Here is a 27882-nt window from a genome sequence, read left to right as displayed (position 1 = left end):
TCACATCTGGACCACGAGAAGCACATCGTCGGCATATGCCAACAGGGCCAGCTGCAACTCCATCTCCTGAAGCACCAACCCTGTCAACCTAAGATAAGGAGAAGACAGCCTTTAGGGTTTTATCAGTTTGAACGCATGCCTCAAGCGATTTCTGGGGCACCTGCCACATTTCAACATCTTACGGAGAAAGCTGTGGGAGACATGAACTTACTGCAAGTCTTGGTTTATTTGGATGATCTGATTGTATTTGGAAGAACCTTAGAGGAGCACGAAGAAAGACTTCTTAAAGTAATTCACAGGTTGGAGGCCTATGGACTGAAGCTTTCCATTGATAAGTGCAAGTTCTGCAGAACACCAGTGAATTACGTGGGTCACGTGTCCCAAGTGTTCTGCTTATAAGAAGCACACGGGATCTTTTTCAGTGGAAAAGGCAATATGCTGCATTTATTGGAAATACAATAATTAGCATATGCATTCAATCACACCACACACACACTGTCCTGCCAATCGATGTTATAGTTACCAGTCCAGATCAATCTAGAGGCCAGCTAGGTTGATCACGGGTAGGGAGGAGCCGGGTTCTGTCGGTCACGACACGATGCTCTGCGGAAGTATCTGGGGAAGTCTTGGCAGGACGAACCCAAAGTTTCATGGCAAGGCACCCTGTTCATATAGTGATTTTTCTTCATTGGGACCAATGAGTTTTGCATCATCATGCTGTAATCAATTATTGTTTGACCAGTGCTTGTTTTCTTAAATTGTCCTTCCTATCCTTTATCTTGTCCTTTCATCCCCTGATTACAGATAAAATCTCACTCTCAGAGATGTTCCAATATGCTTCTTTCACAGACTGGACTCCTTCCTAGTCTGGGTCTAGCAATCACTCATACCCCCGTAGTTACTGTCCTTTATTCCAGTTTCTTTGAGGCATCTCTTGGGGGTGGAGAGGCCATCTCTTAAGACAGTTGAAGAGAAAATGGAGAGGCTTCCAGGGTCTTTTATATTCTCTCTCTCTTGTGAGTGGAAACCCCTTTGTCCTTCTGTGCAAAGTCACATCAACAAAATGTTTGTAGCCATCTGGGCAAGTCCCATGTCTATGAATGATTCAGCTTTTTGCAGGCCGACGCCATTGTTTACATGTTAGTTTGAACATTCCCAGGAAAGCTCAGATGTGGCTTGGCATCTCCCTAAGTCCATTGTCAGTTAAGTGTTTCTTCATTGGGCACTTACTGAGAATAGTTCTTTCTCAAGAAGCTGACAAAATGCTTCACTGAGGCTACTTAGAATCAAACACATTGAGATACAAAAGGAAAAGGAGGACTTGTGGCACCTTAGAGACTAATAAATTTATTTGAGCATAAGCTTTCGTGAGCTACAGCTCACTTCATTAGATGCTTATGCTCAAATAAATTTGTTATTCTCTAAGGTGCCACAAGTCCTCCTTTTCTTTTTGCGGATACAGACTAACACGGCTGCTACTCTGAAACCTGTCAGAGATACAGGTACATAGCCAATATTCATAACTTCAAATACAAAAATGATCCACACATACAGACAGCATAATCATGAGCAGCAAACTACAACCTTTCCATAGATACCCCACTTGACCTCTTCTGTACAAGACGTGGTACAACCATAGGACCCTGCTTGCAACAATGATTTATAGGCCCTGTCAAAGACAACGTAGTACTGGTGGATGAAGACGTCTCCGAGGATCCAGAGCTCTCCGGAGGAGGTGGGGACGTCAATGCCTTCAAAGCCGGGAGAGCAAGAGCCTGAGTTCTGCACCAGGAAAAATGGGACAGGGGTTGTTGGGCTGGAACTCCACTGACTCCCTGTATGTTGGGCTGGAATCTCGGAGCTCCCAAACTAAGCTGCATGAGGCTGGGGCAGGCATGGATCGGAGACAGGCAGTGAGTCGAGTTTAGGTGTCAGTACCGACCCAATGCCTCAGCCAGCTGCTAGGGGTAGCTGCCCTTCAGATGGGATATACAGTGATCACTCTGGGCCCAAGGTGCTTGAAGGAATTGCCCGGTGCTCAGTTCTAACTGCTTCTGCAGAACAGCACATGGACCTCTGCAGCCCCTCCCCTAGACTTCCTGTCCGGGTTGCTAACCTCCTCCTTTCCCAGCCAGTACTCAATCACAACACCACTTAAACAGCACCCACGGGATTCTCCATTCCATATACTTATAACCAACCACTAGTAACGCTCAACTGATTTCCGAGGTGCCCTTCTTTCTAGCTAGGACCCTGCCGATCTCCCTGGATGCATCAGTGCTACTGCTGTCAGGAGGCAGTCAGTCCATTTGCTCCATGGTGGTACGTCCTGGGGCTCGCTTGTCTCCACCTGCTGTATTTGTTGCCTAACTGAGACTGTCTCAGGCCAAGCGGCCAACCCAGCGCTCCTCCTCCCTCCCTTCTGGATGTTCCTCCTCTGTTCTTCCTCCTCAGTATGTGTCCGTCTTGGGTGACCGCCTCATACAACCTCAGGGCAGCCTCACGTGACCTCACCGCTGTTCATAGAATCATAGAATCATAGAATCATAGAATATCAGGGTTGGAAGGGACCCCAGAAGGTCATCTAGTCCAACCCCCTGCTCAAAGCAGGACCAATTCCCAGTTAAATCATCCCAGCCAGGGCTTTGTCAAGCCTGACCTTAAAAACCTCTAAGGAAGGAGATTCTACCACCTCCCTAGGTAACGCATTCCAGTGTTTCACCACCCTCTTAGTGAAAAAGTTTTTCCTAATATCCAATCTAAACCTCCCCCACTGCAACTTGAGACCATTACTCCTCGTTCTGTCATCTGCTACCATTGAGAACAGTCTAGAGCCATCCTCTTTGGAACCCCCTTTCAGGTAGTTGAAAGCAGCTATCAAATCCCCCCTCATTCTTCTCTTCTGCAGGCTAAACAATCCCAGCTCCCTCAGCCTCTCCTCATAAGTCATGTGTTCCAGTCCCCTAATCATTTTTGTTGCCCTTCGCTGGACTCTCTCCAATTTATCCACATCCTTCTTGAAGTGTGGGGCCCAAAACTGGACACAGTACTCCAGATGAGGCCTCACCAATGTCGAATAGAGGGGAACGATCACGTCCCTCGATCTGCTCGCTATGCCCCTACTTATACATCCCAAAATGCCATTGGCCTTCTTGGCAACAAGGGCACACTGCTGACTCATATCCAGCTTCTCGTCCACTGTCACCCCTAGGTCCTTTTCCGCAGAACTGCTGCCTAGCCATTCGGTCCCTAGTCTGTAGCTGTGCATTGGGTTCTTCCGTCCTAAGTGCAGGACCCTGCACTTATCCTTATTGAACCTCATCAGATTCCTTTTGGCCCAATCTTCCAATTGGTCTAGGTCCTTCTGTATCCTATCCCTCCCCTCCAGCGTATCTACCACTCCTCCCAGTTTAGTATCATCCGCAAATTTGCTGAGAGTGCAATCCACACCATCCTCCAGATCATTTATGAAGATATTGAATAAAACCGGCCCCAGGACCGACCCTTGGGGCACTCCACTTGATACCGGCTGCCAACTAGACATGGAGCCATTGATCACTACCCGTTGAGCCCGACAATCTAGCCAGCTTTCTACCCACCTTATAGTGCATTCATCCAGCCCATACTTCCTTAACTTGCTGACAAGAATACTATGGGAGACCGTGTCAAAAGCTTTGCTAAAGTCAAGAAACAATACATCCACTGCTTTCCCTTCATCCACAGAACCAGTAATCTCATCATAAAAGGCGATTAGATTAGTCAGGCATGACCTTCCCTTGGTGAATCCATGCTGGCTGTTCCTGATCACTTTCCTCTCATGCAAGTGTTGATGGCCATTGATTTCTATTACAGATGCGTGCTGCATCATGTCCACGATTTGGTGTGATTCTCAGCAGGGTTCTCCGGTGAGTCCAAATGAGTGAGATTTTACCCCTTTGGGAGCAATGTGACCATTAGAGATTTGCTGCGCTGCCTTTTCAAAACAATCCAGCATTCATTAGTCACCTGGAATCCAGGGCTGAGGAGTTCATAGATTAGCCTAGGACAGCACAATTTAACTCTAAATCTGTGTTGGTGGAATCACCTGCCCCCTCTTCCATAGCCTCGTGGATGTAATCTCTGCGAACTCGGAGCAGCCTGCTTAGCAGTCTGCCCCCGCCTCCAGGTGCAGTTCCACTGTGGTCACATGTTCCGCTTCTCTTGGCTGCCAGTCAGTGTCCAGTTGTTGGTCTTCCATGATCTCCGCAGGGCACTCCATTGCTATGCGGTCAGTTCCTGAGAGTTCATTCATGCCAACCTGGGCAGGCTTCTGTGACCAGCAGCCATCTCTTATTCCCCCTGTTTCCAAGAAGAAATTAACTCCTCCAGGCCCAGTGCCTAGCAATAAAAAGTAAGTAGGGGAAACTGAGTCATGCATATTTTTCCTATAAATATTACAGACATTTCCATATTCTCCACATGTGTAAACCCAAACTTCACCGCAAACTGCTGAAACTCATGCCTGCTCAACTGACGCCCGTTGTCAGACATCACAATGGCAGGTGTGGCTCAGAGTTATGACTCGTGAAAATAGAGATGCGCAATCAACTGTTTAGCTGTAGTACCTTTTAGTGTGGCTGCCTGAGGGAAGTGAGACTAGTAGTTTAGGACAAATACATAGTCTTTTTTTTCCAGCCAATGTAGATGAATTTCTACTCCAGGGGGAAAATTTTTCCTCTGCCCCTAACATAGGATTTTGCTTGACTACGCCTGTATTTTTGGCATATACAACAAGCTTTGACAGTTCCTCAATGTTGCTGTTCGTTTGAGGCCAGTGTAAAATGTCTCTGACCCTTCGCTTAGATTTTTCAATCATGAAATGACCTTCATGTCTCCTTTTTTACATGTGTTTCTGCAGTAGCTCAGAGATCACCGTCCTGGTGCCTTTAAACAAAATCCCATCTAGGACTGAGAGCTTCCCCCTGAACTGGTGAGAGGGGCTGGGAACGCATGGTCACGGTCACTTGGTGCTAATAGCCTTAAGCACTTTCTGCAGCATGTCATCCTAAGCAGTAACTCTGGCAATCACAACCCACATTTTGTCTGCGGCTGGACTGGCTTTTTAATCAAACTGACATGTAGAACAGCTCTGGACTTTGCTCCATGGCTGTCTTGTCAAATGCTGTAGGGAGCATGTTTGAGACTGCCAAATCTCCCCAAGGTTCGTATTGGATTTGCAAATCCTATCTTTGCAGCTGAAAAAGTAATCTTTGTATTCATGGAGGTGGTGGGATGGTTCCCAGGCCCCTTTTGGCAATGGCAATAAGTGGTTTCTCGTCCGTTTCAGGGAACACTGGCCTCCATAAATAAAGACATGAAACTCTTTACACCAGTGGACAAAAATCCAAAATCTCCTCCTGCACTTAGGATGGAAGAATCCAATGCACCGCTACAGACTAGGGACCGAATGGCTAGGCAGCAGTTCTGCAGAGCAGGACCTAGGGGTGACAGTGGATGAGAAGCTGGATATGAGTCAACAGTGTGCCCTTGTTGCCAAGAAGGCCAATGGCATTTTGGGATGTATAAGTAGGGGCATAGCGAGCAGATCGAGATTTTGATCATTCCCCTCTATTCGACATTGGTGAGGCCTCATCTGGAGTACTGTGTCCAGTTTTGGGCCCCACACTACAAGAAGGATGTGGAAAAATTGGAGAGAGTCCAGCGAAGGGCAACAAAAATGATTAGGGGTCTGACTTATGACTCATGATTTATGCGGAGAGGCTGAGGGAACTGGGATTGTTTAGTCTGCAGAAGAGAAGAATGAGGGGGGATTTGATAGCTGCTTTCAACTACCTGAGAGGTGGTTCCAAAGAGGATGGTTCTAGATTATTCTCAGTGGTAGAAGATGACAGGACAAGGAGTAATGGTCTCAAGTTGCAGTGGGGGAGGTTTAGGTTGGATATTAGGAAAAACTTTTTCACTAGGAGGGTGGTGAAACACTGGAATGCGTTACCTAGGGAGGTGGTAGAATCTCCTTCCTTAGAAGTTTTTAAGGTCAGGCTTGACAAAGCCCTGGCTGGGATGATTTAGTTGGGGATTGGTCCTGCTTTGAGCAGGGGGTTGGACTAGATGACCTCCTGAGGTCCCTTCCAACCCTGATATTCTATGATCCTGCTGTAGGACGACTGTGCCAATATCTTCTTCAGAGATGTCCATGGACAACTGAGTTTTGAGCTTACTGTCAGAGTTTCACAGGACTGGGGCCTTTTTAACCCCTTCATTGTCTCAAACTCTCTATGAAGATTTGCACCCCAGGTGCATTGCATGTCTTTGCACAGTAATGCTCTAAGCTGGCTTGTTTGAGCTGTTAGCTTGGGCACAAATTTCCATAGACAGTTCACTGTTCCAAGGAATCATTGTACCCTTCCTTGTACGTTGGGGCAGGCATGTTGGTGATGGTCTCACCCTCACCGTGATCCACCTGTGTCCCTTGATAGACTAACTTCTTGCCCAGTGACATTGTTTCCATTACACAGAACTTTGGTGCTTGTTTTGGGGATTGGTCCTGCTTTGAGCAGGGGGTTGGACTAGATGACCTCCTGAGGTCCCTTCCAACGCTGATATTCTATGATTCTATTTTAGCTTTAGCTCAGCAGCTCTGGCTCTTTCCCAGCTGCTTGGAGCCTCTGGTTCTGCTGGTTTTCTCCAGATCAGAACATCGCCTGCGTAAACCATGGCACCCTCTGTACCATCAACAGCATGTTGTATTTTCCAGTGAAGCACCGCGGGTGCTGAACACAAGCCAGGTGTCCATCTGTGGAAATGGTGTCTCCCACAGGGGATGGGAGATCAAACATGTACTCTGTCCTTCTCAGGGCACCAACCAGAATCCTGCTGTGACACATCTCGCGTAGAGAAACACTTGGCACCCGCCATCTCCCCCAAAATATCTTTCCCTGTGGTAGTGAAAAACGTCCACTTTTTAAATAGATTTAATTCTTTTGAGGTTATGCATAAGCGAAGGGTTCTGTCTGTGTTTTCTACAACGACCAATGATTATACCCACTCTGTTAGTTCCTCTCCCTGCTCTGTGATTCCCAGATCAATGAGTCTGTCCAGCTCCTCTCTCAGCCTCTGCCTTAGTGTGAGGGGAGCTTTCCTTGGCGTATGAATTGTGGGGTGGTTGGGCTCTTTCAGCTCTATTCTGTACTCTGCTGAAAGCTTCTCCATCCCCTGGAAGATGTCCTCAAACCCTTTGCACCCTCTTGATGAGACCAGGGGCTTGACACACTTAACCCAGTAATGGGTGTGCTTTTCCCTGGTACGATTCCACATTGTAGCTTTCCCAGTTTACCCATATGTCTCGTTCACATACTCCTTGTTGGGGATAAGCTCACGGCTATAAGCCCTGAGTTTACCTGTGGCTTTTCTTTTAGTGTCGATAACACTATTTGTGGCAACTCATCGGCTTGTGCACCAGTGTCCAACGTAACATTAATAAACCTCCCATTTGCTTTCCATCTGTGACAGCCAGGTCATCTTTTGCTGCACTGGTAGCCATTGCTCCTATGAAACATACAGCTGAGCTCGTGGTACTGTCGTCGTCCTCTTTGTCCAGGCTGCGCGCACTCTGCCGGTGCTGGAAAACTCTTGCAAAGCGATGGAATTAATGGCGGTTCTTGTGTCTCTTCTGATATGCCAGGCATTGCCTGAACTTCTGCTGGTGCTGTTCTTCCCTAATTCTGCCTGAGCTCGTGTGCCTTTCTGCTTTAGTATCTGGGAGTAGCCATGTTAGTCTGCATCCACAAAAATTGAAGAAGTGGTTTTTTACCCATGAAAGCTTATGTCTAAATAAATCTGTTAGTCTTTAAGGTGCCACCAGACTCCTTGTTGTTTCTGCCTTAGGTTTCCTATTAGAGAGACAGGGTGGGGGAGATAATATCTTTTATTGGACCAGCTTCTGCTGGGGAAAGAGAGAAACTTTCGAGCTACACAGAGCTCTTCTTCGGGTTTCCTACAGCATTTTGGATTCTCAATCATGCCTGCAGCGTCAGAGCTGTCCATTCTCCATGAGTGCTTGGACTTGGAGCGCTTCGTGAAGGGTTGATTCTGGGTCTCCTCGCTCTGTTCCGCATTCCAGTCACAGTGTGGTCTCTTCTCAGGGACTTGGTTAGTCCCCGCTCTGCCCCCTAAAAAACCCTGCAAAATTGGCTTGCCAGCCCTGGATCAGGCACAAATTCTACTCTAGTTTCACTTTCCTTTTGGAACCTCAGGTTAAAGTCTCATAAGTTTCAGTTTTATGCAGAGTGCAGTACTCCTTACATTTTTGTAAAACAGTTTCATAGTTAGTCTGACTTAACTGAAATTTTAGAGACACGTGCACCAGAACCTGCTCTGGTCAGAAATAAGGCTACATCTGATTGCCTCCCTTTTCACTGGCACCCATTGCTTGCAGACTCAATGCAAGGCTCTGTTTAAATCTCTTCCACTTGTCTTCCGTATTTCCAGCCATCTTCAGCTCTGGTGGAATTTTGAGCTGCTCCATTTCTCCACTCAAGGTATTTTCTTGAATTGCTATTTAATCCTGGTACCACAGGGCATTCAGGAATCACTCTGGGCTCCAGGTGCTTAAGGGAGATCCTCTTTGTTGAGCGACCCCATTCCAACTGTCTCTGCCTAACAGAGCATGAGGGAATCAGCAGTGCTCCTCCGTCAGCCGTTCTGTCTAGGAAACTAAACCACTTGGAGATATAGTTCCCAGCTCCACACCAACCACTTCTCCTCCTTCGAAATCCCTTGGTAAGACAGAAGGTGCTCTCCCCACTGGCCTAGGCAAATTCTAATGGGAGCAATTATATTCTGCTCCCCTAACCCCCCTGTGATTATGATTGGACTGGGGCTTCTTCTCTGCCTTTCCTCGCCTTCTGAAAGAGCTCACCAGTTCCACACCAGAGAGGGGAAAAGTTCTGTCCGGGGGGGAAGACGACTCATTCTTGAATCCCACTTGCCCAAGCCCTGGAGCGCGAGGCAGTGAACTCTCTTGAGCTAGCCTCCGAGCTGGGGTAGCTGCTCATTTAACCCCTCTCCTACCCCAGTAAGCCCCCTGGCATGGTGATTTCCTGGGGCAGCCAGCTCTACAGGCTGCCTGTGCAGTCCTCTGGGGAAGAGCTCTTTGCCCTCCCCCGATGCTAAGGCCAGACTCTGTGCTGCATTTCAGTGATGGTCGTGCAGCCTCAGGCACAAGCCCTTGCTGAGAGGCCCCGACGCAGATACTTAATTGGTGGTGGTGAGCAGAGGGAACCTGATGCCATTGATAGTGAAGATGATGTCGGGCAGGGTGTGCTTGGCGCTGCAGCTGATCTGTAGGGAGAAAGACAACATCCAGGAGCCAGGTTAGTCATGGCTTCAGCACTCAACTCTCCAACAAGGGAGGTGGGCAAAGGGAAGCTGCATGTGATTAGCAATGGGGTCTGAAAGAGCTGGGTCACTGCCTGACTGGGTCCTCTCCAGGGATTGAACCTCTGGCTCTGAAAGCCTGAGGCTCTGCAGATTGAACCAAAGGACCAGTGCTGTCAGCTCAGACGGTCCCGGATTCTATATTTGGCCTGGCCACATGCTGGGGACGGTGATCTCCCCTGTGTTCCTGTGGGTTACCAGTGGGTGGAAGCACCAGGGAATCTGCAGAGTGACCCAGCTGATCCCTATGCTGGCTGGGTGCAGCCTGTGGGCAGTGGCAGTGGAATCAGGGGTTCGGCCACACGCGTGTGTAGCAGATGCCCCTAGAAACACCCATCCCTCCTCCCTGACCTGACCAGGTTGCTGGAGTCCCCGCGGGCACCAACGCAGTGCAGGATTTTGGAGATGGCCGTGAGGGCCCCCGCCAGCACAGAGGTGCCGATGTCGACAATAGCCTGCCAGCCATTAGCACAAGAGATCAGGTGGCCATTCATGGTGATGCTGGAAGAGAGAGAGAGTCAGGGGAATGTCCTCAGGAACACTCCCGATCTCATCCCCACTCGGCCCACAAGCAGCCAGGGACAAACCTGCGGGGTGGAGCTGCCCCACTGCCCCTTTGCTATGACTACCAAGAACTTTGCTCTGATGTCTCATCCTAGACTTTTTCTTCCGTGGCTACTGCCCATCACTCCTTATGCTACAGCCTTCTGGGACTGACGGTCCCAGCTACCCTGCCCTTCCCATACTGCGAAGCAGAGCGGGACAGATGGGAGGGGGTGCTGGTATGAACAAAGTTGAGAATCACTGACCTGACCTAACCTAGCAGGGGAGTCCCATTCCTATGGCTCCACGGAAGGTGTTTTTGTGGCTCCCTTGTCTCTCATTTTGTCTAGACTCTGAAAGCTGAGCTTCCCCTGGCTCCGATGTACAATTCATTAACATTTGACCTGTCTTCCAATAGCCCCCAAGTGGAATGGCCAAGGGGTGGGCGATACCTGTCCATGGTGATTTCCCAGTAGGAGAGAGGGATCCAGTTCAGGCTCCCAGAGTAGTAAGATGAGTTGATGCCACTGAACATCACGAGAAGGGAGAGAGGAGAGTCAGGGAAGATGCATGAATTATTGGCTAAAGAGAGAATAACAAACACTTCAATGGAGGAGAGAGTCAGACTGGTGCATTTCACATCACGCAACACCCTTCCTCCACCATGAGGTCGGACAGTGGGGCACCATGAGCAGTGTAGTCTGACCAGGGACTCCAGCCTATACAGGAGACTGGGAGCAGGAGACACCCCCATTCAAACTCCCACCAAGCACAAGGGCAATATTTCCAAACTGAATTATTTCCGTTTTTGATTTTTTGCTGGAAAATAGAAATTTTCTTGGGGGGGACACACCCATTTTCCAGTCATAGCTCGTAACTAGATTCTTCCTAATGTTAATTTCCCCTGCAGTTGTTATTAGAGATATCATCATTCACTTCTGCTCCCCAAAACATATGGCACAAGCACAGAATGGCTGCCACGTTCCACCCCAGAGGTGGCTGTGTTTGGGAATTCTGATGCAAACATCGCAGGGATCGCTCTGTGAGAGGCGGTATAGGAATGTGAATCTTGCTGTAGACAGATGGGCTGCTTCCAGCCCTGACTTATGAGCTCAGGTAGAGAGAGAAGAGGTCCTGGGACACCAAATCCTCATTCATCATGTTGTCAAAGACAGGTTTGGCTCCAGAGGAGGAGATGCTGGAGAAGGCCAGACCCAGGATCCCATCGTAGGAGGCAAAGTAGCTTAAGTAGCTGGGTTCGGTCTTGCTCAGACTAAAGATCTGGTTGGTGTCCACAATGCCTCTGACCTAGGGGGAGGGATGGGGAGAATCAGATGCATCCTATGTAATAATATTGGGGTTCATTAAACAACAAACCAGTGAATGAGAAAGTATAAAATCTTTGATAAAACAAACTAGGGAGCTTCTGTGGTGAACTGCTGTACACAGCGACACAGTGTTCTCCACCCCAGTTACCAGGGCACATCTCTAAATTCCTGTGTTTATAATACTGTCCCTTATGGGGGAGCCTCTCTAAATGACAATCTTCCACAAACATATCTCTACATCTTCCCCCTTAAAAAACAACAACAAAAACCTAGTAGTTCTTGTATACGAATATATAAACAGCTAACAACTATCTAATAATACACACATTAAATTCTCAACCCATCTAGCGTGTTCCCATAAACCCAGTGTGTCAACAATCTAGAGAGGAGAGGTTACCGGCACATCACTCTGGAGTGAATCTTTACCATTCACTTTCCTCAATAGCCTGTCTCCAGGCAGGTTAGCAAGTCTCAGGTCTTTCAGGGGGCGGGGTGGGGGGGCCGAGCACCCATGGGAAAGAGGGGAAGTCGGCGCCTATGCTCTGGTTTTGTAGTGGGAGTCACCATTCTGGAAAGTGCATCTGCAGTGAATATGAATTTACCGGGTGTGTAGGTCACAACCACATCATGCTTTTACAGCTTTATCATCATTCTTTGAAGCCTTAAGGTACAGTCATTTAACGGTTTGTTAAATAACGCTATCAGGGGCTTGTGGTCCATTTCAACTTCCACTGTCTGGCCAGAAATATACTGATTGAGCCTGTCACAGGCCAACAATATTCCTAAAAGCTCCTCCTCAATCTGTGCATATCTGGTTTCTGCCTCAGACAGTGATTTGGATGCATATGCCATTGGTTGCCAACAATCCTCATGCTTCCGTAAAATCACTGCACCTACCCCAGACTGTGAAGCTTCTGCTGAGATTTAAATAGGCCTTTCTGGTGCATAGAACGTCAACACTGTCTCTTTTATCAGTTGTTGTTTTAAACCTTCCCATGATGCCTCCTGTTCTGCACCCCAACACCATTCGATTTTGTTCTCTAGGAGTGTTCTCTAAGCCGCTGCTTTGGTAGATAGATTACGGATGAATTTTCCAAAATAATTAACCATTCCCAGGAACCGTTGGACATCTTTCTTTGACTGCAGACGTGGCATCATTTCAGAGGCTGAAATCTATATCTAATCAGGTTGTACACCTTTGTTGGAAATAATGTCCCCAACAAAAGTCAGTTCTGTAACCCTTAAAACACATTCCTCCCTGTCAGCGGCATAGTATCACCTAGGCCGACAAGGCCTAGGCCTAGGGCGGCAAATTTGCAGGGCCGGCAAATTTTTAATAGCAGCATTTTTGTAATCGTGACATCAGCGCCGCGCGCCGCGATTCTATCAATCACAGCGCGCATTGAAACCACCCACGACGGTGCGACGCCCTTTAGTAAAGAACATGCTCACGACAATCCTAAGCATTAACAATATGACCGGAAGGAAGAAATTAAGCGGTTCTCAGTTCAAAAAAAATTCTATACAAAAGAAAGAAAGGGAAAATGAAATGATAGCAAAAATGCGCAAAATGGATTCCTTTATTGTATCAGTTAGTGCCGACAGTGAGACAGAAAAAATACTTGAAAATAGTAGTGAAGTAAAAAGTGAAAATATTGGTATGATTAAAGTACATATTGAAACTAAGGAAGAAATTCCGGCTGTGGTTAGTGTTGAAGAAAATGCTCCAAATACTAGCATATCAGAGACTACCAGGAATCATGTTGATCTGGATATCTTTGACAATACTGCAGAGACTTGTGAATCATGTCAATCAGAAATTCAATCTGACATTGAAGTATCTACCATAAGTGACGACCCGGCCCAATGGATATTGAATGATGCTACAATTGAGTATTTATCAACACATGGTATTAAACACAATATTGATAGTGATTGTACTAACTCAAAAAGACAATATACTGATAAAATGCATGTTCTAACAAAAAATGTGTTTGAACGACATCTTTTAAACGGTGAAGTAAAGCCACGGCAATATCTTGTATATTCGGAGAGCAAAGGAGCCGTGTTTTGGGCCCCATGTCGATTATTCAGAGGGATCTCTAGTCTGGTGACAAATGGATACCATGACTGGAAAAACATATCAGCTCGACTATGTGAACATGAAAATTCAACTGAACATAAAACGTGTGCACTGACAGTGGTGAGGAGAGGCGAGATATCCGGAAGAATTGAAACGAATTTAATATTTCAAATGAAAGAAGACATTATTTATTGGAGAAATGTGTTGAAGAGGATTGTAGCAATGGTAAAGAAACTTTCAAGCAGAGGACTTGCATTTAGAGGTAAGGTTGAAAAATTTGGATCACCACGGCACTTACATGATAGCCCTTGAGGTTGTCGCAGAATTCGATCCATTTCTAGCAAATCACATTGCACATTATGGAAATGAAGGTCAAGGTAACGTATCTTATCTTTCATCCTATATATGTAGTGAATTTATAAAATTGATGTTTGCCTACCTGCTCTTAAAAATCTCCAATGATGGAGATTCCACAACCTCCCTCGGCAATTTATTCCAGTGCTTAACCATCCTGACAGTTAGGAAGTTTTTCCTCATGTCCAACATAAGCCTCCCTTGCTGCAATTTAAGCCCATTGCTTCTTGTCCAATCCTCAGAGATTAAGAAGAACAATTCTTCTCCCTCCTCCTTCTAAGAACCTTTTCTGTAGTTGAAAACTGTTACCATGTTCCCTCTTGGTTTTCTCTTTTCCAGACTAAACAAACCCAATTTTTTCAATCTTCCCTCATAGATCATGTTTTCTAGACCTTTAATCATTTCTGTTGCTCTTCTCTGGACTTTCTCCAATTTGTCCACATCTTTCCTGAAATGTGGTGCCCAGAACTGGACACAATACTCCAGTTGAGGCTGAATCAGCACCGAGTAGAGCAGAAGAATTACTTCTCATACTTATACATCCCAGAATGGCGTTCACTTTTTTTGCAACAGTGTTACACTGTTGACTCATGTTTAGCTTGTGGTCGACGATGACCTCCAGATCCCTTTCCGCAGTACTTGTTCCTGGGCAGTCATTTCCCATTTTGTATGTGTGCAACTGATTCTTCCTTCCTAAATGGAATACTTTGCATTTGTCCTTATTGAATTTCATCCTATTTCCTTCAGTCCATTTCTCCAGTTTGTCCAGATCATTTTGAATTTTAATCCTATCCTCCAAAGCACTTGCAACCCCTCCCAGCTTGGTATCATCTGCAAACTTTATAAGTGTACTCTCTATGATGCCATTATCTAACTCATCAATGAAGATATTGAACAGAACCAGACCCAGAACTGATCCCCACTTGTTATACCCTTCCAGCATGACTGTGAACCATGGATAACTACTCTCTGGGAATTGTTTTCCAACCAGTTTTGACACACTTTATAGTAGCTCCATCTAGGTTGTATTTCTCTAGTTTGTTTATGAAATGGATGGATAACTGGAGGGACCTCAATTCCTCAATTCCTCAATTTCAAGGAATCCCTGTTGAGGTTATAGGGACAAACCATCCTGATGAGTCAAAAGAATAGTAAATATGGCAGGCGACCAGCTTGGCTTAACGGTGAAATCCTAGCGGATCTTAAACATAAAAAAGAAGCTCACAAGAAGTGGAAGGTTGGACATACGACCAGGGAAGAGTATAAAAATATTGCTCGGGCATGTAGGAATGAATTCGGGAGGGCCAAATCGCACCTGGAGCTGCAGCTAGCAAGAGATGTCAAGAGTAACAAGAAGGGTTTCTTCAGGTATGTTGACAACAAGAAGAAAGCCAAGGAAAGTGTGGGCCCCTTACTGAATGAGGGAGGCAACCTAGTGACAGAGGATGTGGAAAAAGCTAATGTGCTCAATGCTTTTTTTGCCTCTGTCTTCACTAACAAGGACAGCTCCCAGACTGCTGCGCTGGGCATTACAACATGGGGAGTAGATGGCCAGCCCTCTGTGGAGAAAGAGGTGGTTAGGGACTATTTAGAAAAGCTGGACGTGCACAAATCCATGGGGCCGGACAAGTTGCATCCGAGAGTGCTAAAGGAATTGGAGGCTGTGATTGCAGAGCCATTGGCCATTATCTTTGAAAACTCATGGCGAACGGGGGAAGTCCCAGATGACTGGAAAAAGGCTAATGTAGTGCCAATCTTTAAAAAAGGGAAGAAGGAGGACCCTGGGAACTACAGGCCAGTCAGCCTCACCTCAGTTCCTGGAAAAATCATGGAGCAGGTCCTCAAGGAATCAATCCTGAAGCACTTACATGAGAGGAAAGTGATCAGGAACAGTCAGCATGGATTCACCAAGGGAAGGTCATGCCTGACTAATTTAATCGCCTTCTATGATGAGATTACTGGTTCTGTGGATGAAGGGAAAGCAGTGGATGTATTGTTTCTTGACTTTAGCAAAGCTTTTGACACGGTCTCCCACAGTATTCTTGTCAGCAAGTTAAAGAAGTACGGGCTGGATGAATGCACTATAAGGTGGGTAGAAAGTTGGCTAGATTGTCGGTCTCAACGGTAGTGATCAATGGCTCCATGTCTAGTTGGCAGCCGGTGTCAAGTGGAGTGCCCCAGGGGTCGGTCCTGGGGCCGGTTTTGTTCAATATCTTCATAAATGATCTGGAGGATGGTGTGGATTGCACTCTCAGCAAATTTGCAGATGATACTAAACTGGGAGGAGTGGTTCATACGTTGGAGGGCAGGGATAGGATACAGAGGGACCTAGACAAATTGGGCCAAAAGAAATCTGATGAGGTTCAATAAGGATAAGTGCAGGGTCCTGCACTTAGGACGGAAGAACCCAATGCACAGCTACAGACTAGGGACCGAATGGCTAGGCAGCAGTTCTGCGGAAAAGGACCTAGGGGTGACAGTGGACGAGAAGCTGGATATGAGTCAGCAGTGTGCCCTTGTTGCCAAGAAGGCCAATGGCATTTTGGGATGTATAAGTAGGGGCATAGCGAGCAGATCGAGGGACGTGATCGTTCCCCTCTATTCAACATTGGTGAGGCCTCATCTGGAGTACTGTGTCCAGTTTTGGGCCCCGCACTACAAGAAGGATGTGGATAAATTGGAGAGAGTCCTGTGAAGGGCAACAAAAATGATTAGGGGTCTGGAACACATGACTTATGTGGAGAGGCTGAGGGAACTGGGATTGTTTAGTCTGCAGAAGAGAAGAATGAGAGGGGATTTGATAGCTGCTTTCAACTACCTGAGAGGTGGTTCCAGAGAGGATGGTTCTAGACTACTCTCAGTGGTAGAAGAGGACAGGACAAGGAGTAATAGTCTCAAATTGCAGTGGGGGAGGTTTAGGTTGGATATTAGGAAAAACTTCTTCACTAGGAGGGTGGTGAAACACTGGAATGCATTACCTAGGGAGGTGGTAGAATCTCCTTCCTTAGAAGTTTTTAAGGTCAGGCTTGACAAAGCCCTGGCTGGGATGATTTAATTGGGGATTGGTCCTGCTTTGAGCAGGGGGTTGGACTAGATTCATAGATTCATAGATATTTAGGTCAGAAGGGACCATTATGATCATCTAGTCTGACCTCCTGCACAATGCAGGCCACAGAATTTCACCCACCACTCCTAAAAAAGACCTCACACCTATATCTGTGCTATTGAAGTCCTCAAATTGTAGTTTGAAGACCTCAAGGAGCAGAGAATCCTCCAGCAAGTGACCCGTGCCCCATGCTACAGAGGAAGGCGAAAAACCTCCAGGGCCTTCCAATCTGCCCTGGAGGAAAATTCCTTCCTGACCCCAAATATGGCGATCAGCTAAACCCTGAGCATATGGGCAAGATTCATCAGCCAGATACTACAGAAAATTCTTTCCCGGTAACTTGGATCTTACCCCATCTAAAAACCCATCACAGGCCATTGGGCCTATTTACCATGAATATTTAATTACCAAAACCATGTTATCCCATCTTCCATCTCCTCCATAAACTTATCGAGTTTAATCTTAAAGCAAGATAGATCTTTTGCCCCCACTACTTCCCTCGGAAGGCTATTCCAAAACTTCACTCCTCTGATGGTTAGAAACCTTCGTCTAATTTCTAATCTAAATTTCCTAGTGGCCAGTTTATATCCATTTGTTCTTGTGTCCACATTGGTACTGAGTTTAAATAATTCCTCTCCCTCTCTGGTATTTATCCCTCTGATATATTTATAGAGAGCAATCATATCTCCCCTCAACCTTCTTTTAGTTAGGCTAAACAAGCCAAGCTCCCTGAGTCTCCTTTCATAAGACAAGTTTTCCATTCCTCGGATCATCCTAGTAGCCCTTCTCTGTACCTGTTCCAGTTTGAATTCATCCTTCTTAAACATGGGAGACCAGAACTGCACACAGTATTCCAGGTGAGGTCTCACCAGTGCCTTATATAACGGTACTAAAACCTCCTTATCCCTACTGGAAATACCTCTCCTGATGCATCCCAAGACGACATTAGCTTTTTTCACAGCCATATCACATTGGCAGCTCATAGTCATCCTATGATCAACCAATACTCCAAGGTCCTTTTCCTCCTCTGTTACTTCTAGTTGATGCGTCCCTAGCTTATAACTAAAATTCTTGTTATTAATCCCTAAATGCATGACCTTACACTTCTCACTATTAAATTTCATCCTATTCCTATTACTCCAGTTTACAAGGTCATCCAGATCCTCCTGTAGGGTATCCCTGTCCTTCTCTAAATTAGCAATACCTCCCAGCTTTGTATCATCTGCAAACTTTATTAGCACACTCCCACTTTTTGTGCCCAGGTCAGTAATAAAAAGATTAAATAAGATTGGTCCCAAAACTGATCCTTGAGGAACTCCACTGGTAACCTCCCTCCAACTTGACAGTTCACCTTTCAGTAGGACCCGTTGTAGTCTCCCCTTTAACCAATTCCCTATCCACCTTTCAATTTTCCTATTGATGCCCATCTTATCCAATTTAACTAATAATTCCCCATGTGGCACAGTATCAAACGCCTTACTAAAATCTAAGTAAATTAGATCCACTGCGTTTCCTTTATCTAAAAAATCTGTTACTCTCTCAAAGAAGGAGATCAGGTTGGTTTGGCACGATCTACCTTTTGTAAAACCATGTTGTATTTTGTCCCATTTACCATTGACTTCAATGTCCTTAACTACCTTCTCCTTCAAAATTTTTTCCAAGACCTTGCATACTACAGATGTCAAACTAACAGGCCTATAATTACTTGGATCACTTTTTTTCCCTTTCTTAAAAATAGGAACTATGTTAGCAATTCTCCAATCATACGGTACAACCCCTGAGTTTACAGATTCATTAAAAATTCTTGCTAATGGGCTTGCAATTTCTTGTGCCAATTCTTTTAATATTCTTGGATGAAGATTATCTGGGCCCCCCGATTTAGTCCCATTAAGCTGTTTGAGTTTCGCTTCTACCTCAGATATGGTGATGTCTACCTCCATATCCTCATTCCCATTTATCATGCTACCATTATCCCTAAGATCCTCTTTAGTCTTATTAAAGACTGAGGCAAAGTATTTGTTTAGATATTGGGCCATGCCTAGATTATCCTTGACCTCCACTCCATCCTCAGTTTTTAGCGGTCCCACTTCTTCTTTCTTTGTTTTCTTCCTATTTATATGACTATAGAACCTTTTACTATTGGTTTTAATTCCCTTTGCAAGGTCCAACTCTACTTGACTTTTAGCCTGTCTCACTTTATCCCTACATATTCTGACCTCAATAAGGTAGCTTTCCTTACTGATCCCTCCCTTCTTCCACTCCCTATATGCTTTCTGCTTTTTCTTAATTACCTCTCTAAGATGCTTGCTCATCCAGCTTGGTCTACAACTCCTGCCTATGAATTTTTTCCCCTTTCTTGGGATGCAGGCTTCCGATAGCTTCTGCAGCTTTAATTTAAAATAATCCCAGGCCTCCTCTACCTTTAAACCCATAAATTCTTCAGTCCAATCCACTTCCCTAACTAATTTCCTTAATTTTTGAAAGTCAGCCCTTTTGAAATCAAAAACCCTAGTTGCAGATTTATTTTTGTTAATCCTTCCATTCAGTTTGAACTGAATTAGCTCATGATCACTTGAGCCAAGATTATCCCCTATAACCATTTCCTCTATGAGGTCCTCATTACTCACCAAGACCAAATCTAAAATGGCATCCCCTCTAGTCGGTTCAGCAACTACTTGCTGAAGGAATCCATCAGCTATCGCATCTAGGAAAATCTGAGCCCTATTATTATTACTAGCACTCGTCCTCCAGTCTATATCTGGGAAGTTAAAGTCTCCCATGATCACACAGTTTCCATTAGTATTTACTTTATTAAAAACATTAAAAAGGGCTCTATCCATATCCAAATTAGATCCCGGCGGTCTATAGCACACCCCAAGCACTATCCCAGGGGAGGCTCTAATAGTTTTCTTCCCCAATTTAATTGTTGCCCAGACAGACTCAGTCATATCCATTTCATCGCTTCTTATTTCTTTACATTCTATCTCATCATTGATATACAATGCTACTCCACCACCTTTACCTTTATTTCGGTCTTTCCTAAACAGCACAGACCCTTCAATACCTGTAGCCCAGTCATGACTACTATTCCACCAGGTCTCTGTTATACCTATAATATCTGGTTTCACTTCCTGCACCAGTAACTCTAGTTCCTCCATTTTGTTACCTAGGCTCCTTGCATTAGTGTACAAACATCTTAATTTTTGCTGTTTGGCCTCACTCACATTCTGTACCCTATTAGGCACGGTTATTTTACTACCAGTATAACCTATTAAACTTGTATCTACACTGCCCTTCCTCCTACCTACAGCTGTATCCACTCTTACTTCATTTTCTTTCCACTCTATGCTAAATTCTGGCGTGGAGATTACCTGGACATCTCCCAACCATCTCCCCCAAATTCCTAGTTTAAAGCTCTCTTAATCAGTTGTGCCAGCCTCCATCCTAGAAGTCTATTTCCTTCCCTACTCAGATGAAGTCCATCCCGAGAGAACTGTCCTCTATCCATGAATGCCTCCCAATGGCCATACATCCCAAAGCCCTCCTTATAGCACCACTGCCTAAGCCATCTATTGATAGTCATAATCTTGTCACACCTTTGTTGCCCTTCTCTAGGAACAGGCAGAATCCCACTAAAGATCACCTGAGCCTCAATTTCCTTAAGCGTCCTCCCCAGCCTAGCATAGTCTCCCTTAATACTTTCCAGCGAGAATCTAGCCGTATCATTTGTTCCCACATGAAGGATAATTAGGGGATTCTTTCCCGCTCCCTTTAGAATCCTTTTCAACCTCAGGTCTACATCCCGTATCTTAGCACCTGGAAGACAGCACACCCTCCTATTTTCTGGATCAGCTCTGGTTACAGGCCTATCTATTCTTCTCAGTAAAGAGTCCCCAATCACATAGACCTGCCTTTTCCTAGTGACGGTGCTATTCTCCAGTCTATCCCCTGTTCCCTCTGGCTGCAAGTTCTTTCCATTCCCATTCTCCCTTGTAATCCTTTTTAACCCATCCTGTATCCTCCTGGGGCTCATATTTGGTGTAATCTCCATTAACTCTTCCCCTTTTCCTATAGGACTAACCGCTCTTCTCTTCTTCCTTGCCCTGTCACCTTCAGTGACTACCTGCTGAGCCCCTTCTTCATTTTCCAACTCTGCAAACCTATTCTGAAGCTCTATTTCTCCTTCACTAGCCCGTCTTTTCCTCTGCCTAGTTCTTTTAGTCACATGCTTCCACTGACCACTTTCCTCACCCAGTCTCCCCTCAGAATTCCCTAGTCCTGCTTCCATCTGCAAGTCTGAGCTTTTCTCTTCAGATACCTCATGTCTTTGCTCCATAATCTGCTCAAACCCCTTCCTAAGGTCCCTTCCAACCCTGATATTCTATGATTCTATGACCTGCTTGTTTATCCGGATTATATGTTCACCCAGCAAGCAACTCAACCTTTGAAACCGATCATGATATTCCCAAAACAGTGCCTCATAGCCAGGTTCAGTATGATCATTTAGTGAGAACACCCGGTTTACCAGATTGAGTTTTTCACTCGCAGCCAGGCCTAAAATTGGTGTCACCTTCTTTGGCACTTCAGTGAACAGGAGCCTGCACACAGTGTTTTTATGGTTGATGCTAGCAACGCACCTCCCCTTCACTGGTATGTTTGTTCCAGAATAACCAGTTACTCTTATTTTTGTTGGTCCCAGTTTGGTCTTATTTTCAGTCTCTCATAATCTTGTTCTGACAGAATATTAACCTGAGCTCCTGTGTCCAGTTTCAGTGGAAGAATTGTTTCATTCACTGTCACAAGTAGTATCCAGTCCCTCTCATCAGGCTTTCTAGATTCCAGTACATCTATGAAAAACTCCCCAACCAGGTAGTCTTCAACTGAATGTGCTTGAGTTTTCTAGTATCAGAGGGGTAGCTGTGTTAGTCTGTGTGCACTAACTATGTTAGTCTTGCATCTCAAGAAGTGGTGTTTTACCCACGAAAGCTTATGCCCAAATAAATCTGTTAGTCTTTAAGGTGCCACTGTACTCCTCATTGTTCTTGACTTTTCTGCATTTGAGATCTGCTGCATTTTGCAAAATCATTATTTCCCCCACATTTATGACAGTTTCCCAAAGACAACACAGTGTTTGGGGCCATGCTGTGATCCACACCTTCCCCATGACTGTCTGTACTCAGCCTTCCCCCTTGCACTGGTTTTCATAGTGAGTGGTTCCACTCTTTGATTTGACTTATTCTGGCTATATGCTTTTGTACTTAGCACACAGATAGCTCCCTCTGGTGGATTCAGCTCTCTGGCTTGTGTTTTCACAGTTTCTGCTGCCCTGCATATCTGGAGAGCTTGTTTTAAAGTTAAGTCTCCTTCACAGAGCAGTCTCTCTCTTAACACCTTGTCTTTAATGCCACAAATGATTCTATCTCTGACCAGTCAACTCACCAAAGTTGCAGGTTTTACTGAGTTTCCTTAATTATGTGACATATTGCTCTATGGTATAATTGATTTTTTGCAGGCATGTAAAAAAATTGTGTCTCTCAAAGGTCTCATTCCTTTTTGGCATGCAGTGTTCCTCAAATTTAGTCAGTACAGTTGCTCCTCCCTTAACCCTGCAGTTATGTTCCTGAAAAATGCGACTTTAAGAGAAACGATGTTAAGCGAATCCAATTTCCCCATAAGAATTAACGTAAATGAGAGGGTTAGGTTCCAGGGAAATTATTTTCACCAGACAAAAGACTATATTATCTATGTATATACACACACAGTATAAGTTTTAAACAAACAATTTAATACTGGTACACAGCAATGAAGATTGTGAAGCTTGGTTGAGGTGGAGGAGTCAGAGGGTGGGATATTTCCCAGGGAATGCCTTACTGCTAAATGATGAACTAGCAATTGGCTGAGCCCTCAAGGGTTAACTCTTACACTCTACAAGGCAGCAGGAATGGAGGGAGGGGAGATAGCATCGCAGACAGAGACAGAGACACACACCCTGTGTGTGAGAGAGAGATGTGCATTGCCCCGTTAAGTAGCTGACCCTACTCTTACGTACACTGCCTTGTTAATTAGATCAGCTTGCAAGCTCCTTCCGTTCTGAGCCCTGTCATGTGTTCCCCTGCTCTATGGAAGATGGGGTAAGAGGGCTGCAGGAGCAGGGGGGAGGGGGACACCCTGACATTAGCTCCCTTTTTCCTCCCCTGCCCCTGCCCCGCACAGCAAGCAGGAGTCTCGGGGAGCAGCTCCAAGGCAGAGGGCAGGAGCACCACATGGCAGTGGGGGGAGGGACAGCTGAACTGCAGGCAATTGGTAGCCTGCTGGGCAGCTGGTGCACAGGGAACTTAGAGGAGTGGGGAGCTGATGGGGGGCTGCCGGTCCACCCTGGTTCCAAGCCCTCACCAGCTAGCTGCAACAGGCTGCTCTTCCTGCAAGCAGTGGACAAAGCAGGCAGCTGCCAAACGATGTTAGAAGGGAGCATTGCACAACTTTAAATGAGCATGTTCCCTAACTGATCAGCAACCTAACAATGAAACAAGGGATGACTTTAAGTGAGGAGTTACTGTATTTTACTTAACTTCATGCTTTCACCTTCTTCAAACTTAAAGTTGTTATAAATATCCAATGCTTCCTCCACAACAACATGCAAAAACATTGATAAATTCACTTTATCATTTTCTCCTCTGCCCCATCGCTACTAAATACAATTCAAATCTCTATCTGAATTTTTTTCTCAGTTCTCTGCAACATTGCCTGACAGTTGCAGACTGGATGGAGGTTGCAATACATCCATTTTTGGCTTTCCCCCTCCTCTTTAAGCTGGTCAAGCTACTATGGTGCTCACCAAATACATACAAAAGCCTTTGTTCTCTGTTTGCTCCTCCACATACTCCCCTTGCCTCTGCTTTCAGTTTTAAACACAGGAATTGACTTTGAAATGACTGCTATCTCCTTCTCACTCAGTACTTCTGACACCATGTAACGATCTTGGGGTTCATTAAACATCAAAGCAGTGAATGAGAAAGGAATAAAACTTAATAAAACAAACTAGGGAACTTCTGTCGTGAACTGCTGTACATAGCGACACAGTGTTCTCCACCCCATCTTCCAGGGTACATCTTTAAATTTCTATATTCATAATACTGTCCCTTATGATGGAGCGTCTCTAAATGATATTCTTCCACAAACATATCTGTACATGCTGCACCTGGGAAAAGCTGACCAGCCCTACCCCAGGGACCTTACAAGTCTGCATTATGCCAGAGGCTGCCATTCCGGGCACTTTGCCTTCCCCCAAATGGGTATTTACAGTGCATGGTTTAGGTTAAGATGACATTTCTGTTTCTAGGCTGACTATTCCAAGAGTTCGAACATTCGCATACTTACTCAGATTGTCTTGAAATTTACTGTGACTTGGAGAAGACATAGTAAGCCAAATCTGTGGTCACTCGAGAAAGAGTTTCCTGAGCGATAGCCTTCCCCTCTTCCCCAAACTAGTGTTTCATAAAGTCCATAGATTCCACCAATTTTTTTTTTTTTTTTTTTAAAAACTCAGGCCTGGTGCTTAAACCACAGCTCTCAGCCTCCCCAAAGTGATCACAGTCCCTCAATATTTATCTCACCAACTGCCTGGCACCCACTGTCCCTTTGGGGAAGCAATTATGAAAGTGTTATGAAAGACAGAGCTTTGCTGGCTGGGGTACTGTGGAGTAAACACTCGTGCACCGCACAGAGCTTTCCAGCCAGCCTGGTTTCAGGTGACCTTGGTGGCTCAAGGGGACATGCTGTGTGGCCACAGAGGTGGAGCCACAGCCAGGGATTGTACCTTTGCCCTTCGCAGAGAACTGAGACTGACTTGCAGGCATGGTGTGGCTATTCTCCTCTTCTGCTGAGGTGGGGCCGGGGCCTGCCTCTTCTCTGCCTCCTCCCCTGAGCATGCCACGTCCCTGCTCCTCCCCACTCCCTCCTGGAAAGTCCTAAGTGCTGCCAAACAGCTTGGCTGCTGGTGGAGTCAGTGCCTAGGGCGGGCCCCAGGAAATAACTCTGTAGGCCGCGTGTTTGAGACCCCCTGGGTTCGATGGACCATTGGTCGGACCTAGTACGGCAGCTCTTACGTTCTTATGCCCCACTCCAGATCTTTCAACAAAGTGGCAAAATGGAAATCCAATTTTAAGAAGGGAGGTTTGGTTTGAGATCTCTGATGCCACAGAGACAATTGAGGTGTAGCTGGTTTTGGGAAGAGAACATGCTCATATAAGGTCTGGTGGGACTTTCCCATATTTCTGTACCCCGGCTTAATGTTCAGAGTTTAGTCTTCTCAAGACTTGGATTGAGCTTTATTTTACATAGAATTAAATCTCTGCTGGGACAGTGGGACAGTCTCTAAAAGCAAATGCTTACTAAGCACTGATCTACACTAGAAAATTAGATCGACCCAGCTAAATCCACACCCCTGAGCAATGTAGTTAAGCCGACCTAAGTTCTATTTAGACAGTGCTAGGTGGGCAGAAGAATTCTCCTGTCGACCTAGCTACTGCCTGTCGGGGAGGTGGATTTATGACAGTGACAGGAGAACCCCTCCCGTCGGCCGTAGGTAGTGTCTCCCCCAAAGCGCTACAGGTGATGTAGCTGCAGCACTGTAGCTGTGCCACTGTACTGTTTTAAGTGTAGACGTGGCCTAAATCTCTCTCTCTTTCTCTGTGAATGCATATGTTTACTTAAGTCTTGAACAACCGTGACTATTGTCAAGAGCAACTGTTAAAGCCAACCCTTTCAGGGGATTCCCCCCAAGTTTTACTCTTTGTTACTACCACAGCACGCTACTGCAATATAATTATGGGCACACACATATGTAGGCTCCCGAATGGCTCTTGTGGGGGAGGGTTTACCCTGCTCAGTCTCTGTGGAATGGTGTCCGGACCCTTTGTAGGGCGGGCCATGGACAGCAGTGTAGTCCTGGAGCTGGAAGGTACTGGAATGCCAGAGATCCCCACTGGCCTGGCTCTCTACCCCTGCCCCCATGCTGCTCTCTGCTCCTGCCCTCACATGCAGGGGGCTGAATGCAGTCCTAACCTAGGGGCTGAGGGGTGAGGAGGGTCAAAGGGGTGTGCTGTGGAGGGTGGATAGTACGGAAATGGTGTTCCAGCATATTCCAGCTCCACTACACCACTGGCTGTCTCCTTAGAGCCTGGGAAACAAACGCTAGTGTCCCACAGTCTCTTCAAGCTCCCTGTGAGCCTCTGCCATGTGCACAGCCTGCAGCCCTTCTCCTCTGCCTCTTCTCCGCTTGGGGGAGTGGGATGGGTTTAATTCCTGCAACGCCATCCTGACAGTGTACCCTTCTAGTGCTTGTGCCGCTCCACCACTGAGTCCTCCAGTCTGGCTCCCATTCTTCCTGTGGCTGAACTCCTCCCCTTGCGTTTCCATTGGTTCCACTCTCAGAGAGGGATTCTGGGTGGCCAGGCTGCATGCCCACAATGGAAATCTCCCAAGTACCTTCAAACAGCTAATGCACACGCCTAGTGGCCACCACGCCCAATTTCAGGGTGATTCCAGCCTATCCAGCGTAGTCACTCTGCCTGCCTCCAGCAAGTCTGCTGGCATGAAGAGTCCCACCCAGAAGGCAAGCACACAGGATACACAGGGACTCCTGCCCCACAGAACCCCCTGCTATTCCTGTCTTGGGTCTCCAAGCAGCTCTGCTGATGCCCCTTCAGCTTGACTCACAGGCCCCCCTGCTATTCCAGCCCTCGGGCCTGACACACATACATTTGCTCCTCACTCCTGACCTGCAGCTCCCCTTCCAGTTCCATTCCGTAACCTCTTCTGACCAAAGGTAGCTGATCATAACCAGTAGTGTTGCACTCTACAAAGAATTCTACTAGTGGTATAAGTGGAGGATGGCAGCTCTGTGATGACCCAACCCCAGCTCAGTGTGGTTTGTGGCATAGCATGGGATTTGAATGCAGGGCCCCAGCAGTGAGAGAATGACATGATAACCTCCTGCTTTTGCTGCCATGGCCTTGTACGCCACGTTCCTTGGGCCACCAACCAGGGCTTTTTATTGGGATTAGCATAGGCTTCCAGCTCTAGTCTCCTGGGTACAGTCTGGGCCCAAGTGAAGGGATGGATGTTTGATGACCCCATGTCAGATGAGTGGGGAGGGGAGAGGTCTCACGCCCAGACCCTGGTGGGACAGGGGCCCACATTGCCAGACAAATTAATCATAATTGCGCCCCTTTATCTCATTAGACAAACCAGAGATCCAATCCTCTCTTTTCTCCCAGCTTTTGAGGTAACCCTTCCAGGTCAGGGCTGGAACAGATTATTGGACCTGGGGATAGAGGTCTTCTCTGTCCTGGGACCTTCAATTCAGAATAAGGAATCTATCCCTGATGCCCCTTCCCTTCAGCTCCCTGTCTGGGTGATGCTGTGTGTACCATATCGCCTCCCACAGGTGGCCCTGTTCAGGCTGAAGGTCTAGAAATCATGGAGCTTCTATTCCAGTGACTCAGTGCCCTGATCTAAATATTTGATGAATATGCATGAGCTCATCTACAGAAACAGCAGCAAATATTATGATTATCAAACCTGCAACCTGACAAGGCTACAGCATGGAACAAACTTTAGGAAGTGCCATGCTCCTGGCTGGCTCTTGTTAGGTGTCCAGGTAGCTCTGGCAGCTTCCTGATTTACCCCTTCTCTTGGTGTGGGTGGCGGGCTGTGGCTGGTATGCTGGCTTCCCCGGTCTGGGAGGGAGATTTGGCTGCTTCCTGCCATCTAGTGGGGAATGCTCTGCATGGATGGGAGTAGTGCCAGAGGCCATAGTCAAGATCCCATTTTGCTAGGTGCTAGACAGCCCCTGCACTGGAGAGCTTCCAAGCTGAACAGACAAAGAGAGGATCATTATCCCCATTGTACAGGTGGGGAACTGAGGCACAAAGAGGGAAAGTGACTTGCCCAAGGTCTGTAGCACAGACTGGGATTGAACCTAGGTCTCAATCCAATGCCTTCGCCATAGGCCAGAGTCGGAGAAGCCAGAG

General features: G+C 46.3%; 1 pseudogene; it reads right to left on the bottom strand.

The window, feature by feature from the left end:
* Positions 1-26652, bottom strand: LOC140913275 (pepsin A-like; annotated as a pseudogene).
* Positions 26653-27882: the final 1230 nt, after the last annotated feature.

The sequence above is a fragment of the Lepidochelys kempii genome, chromosome 6 (genome assembly GCF_965140285.1).
Source record: "Lepidochelys kempii isolate rLepKem1 chromosome 6, rLepKem1.hap1, whole genome shotgun sequence".
Classification (NCBI taxonomy): Eukaryota; Metazoa; Chordata; order Testudines; family Cheloniidae; genus Lepidochelys; species Lepidochelys kempii.
Note: the sequence above shows the minus strand (reverse complement) of the source record. Positions and strands in the feature narration are given on the sequence as shown.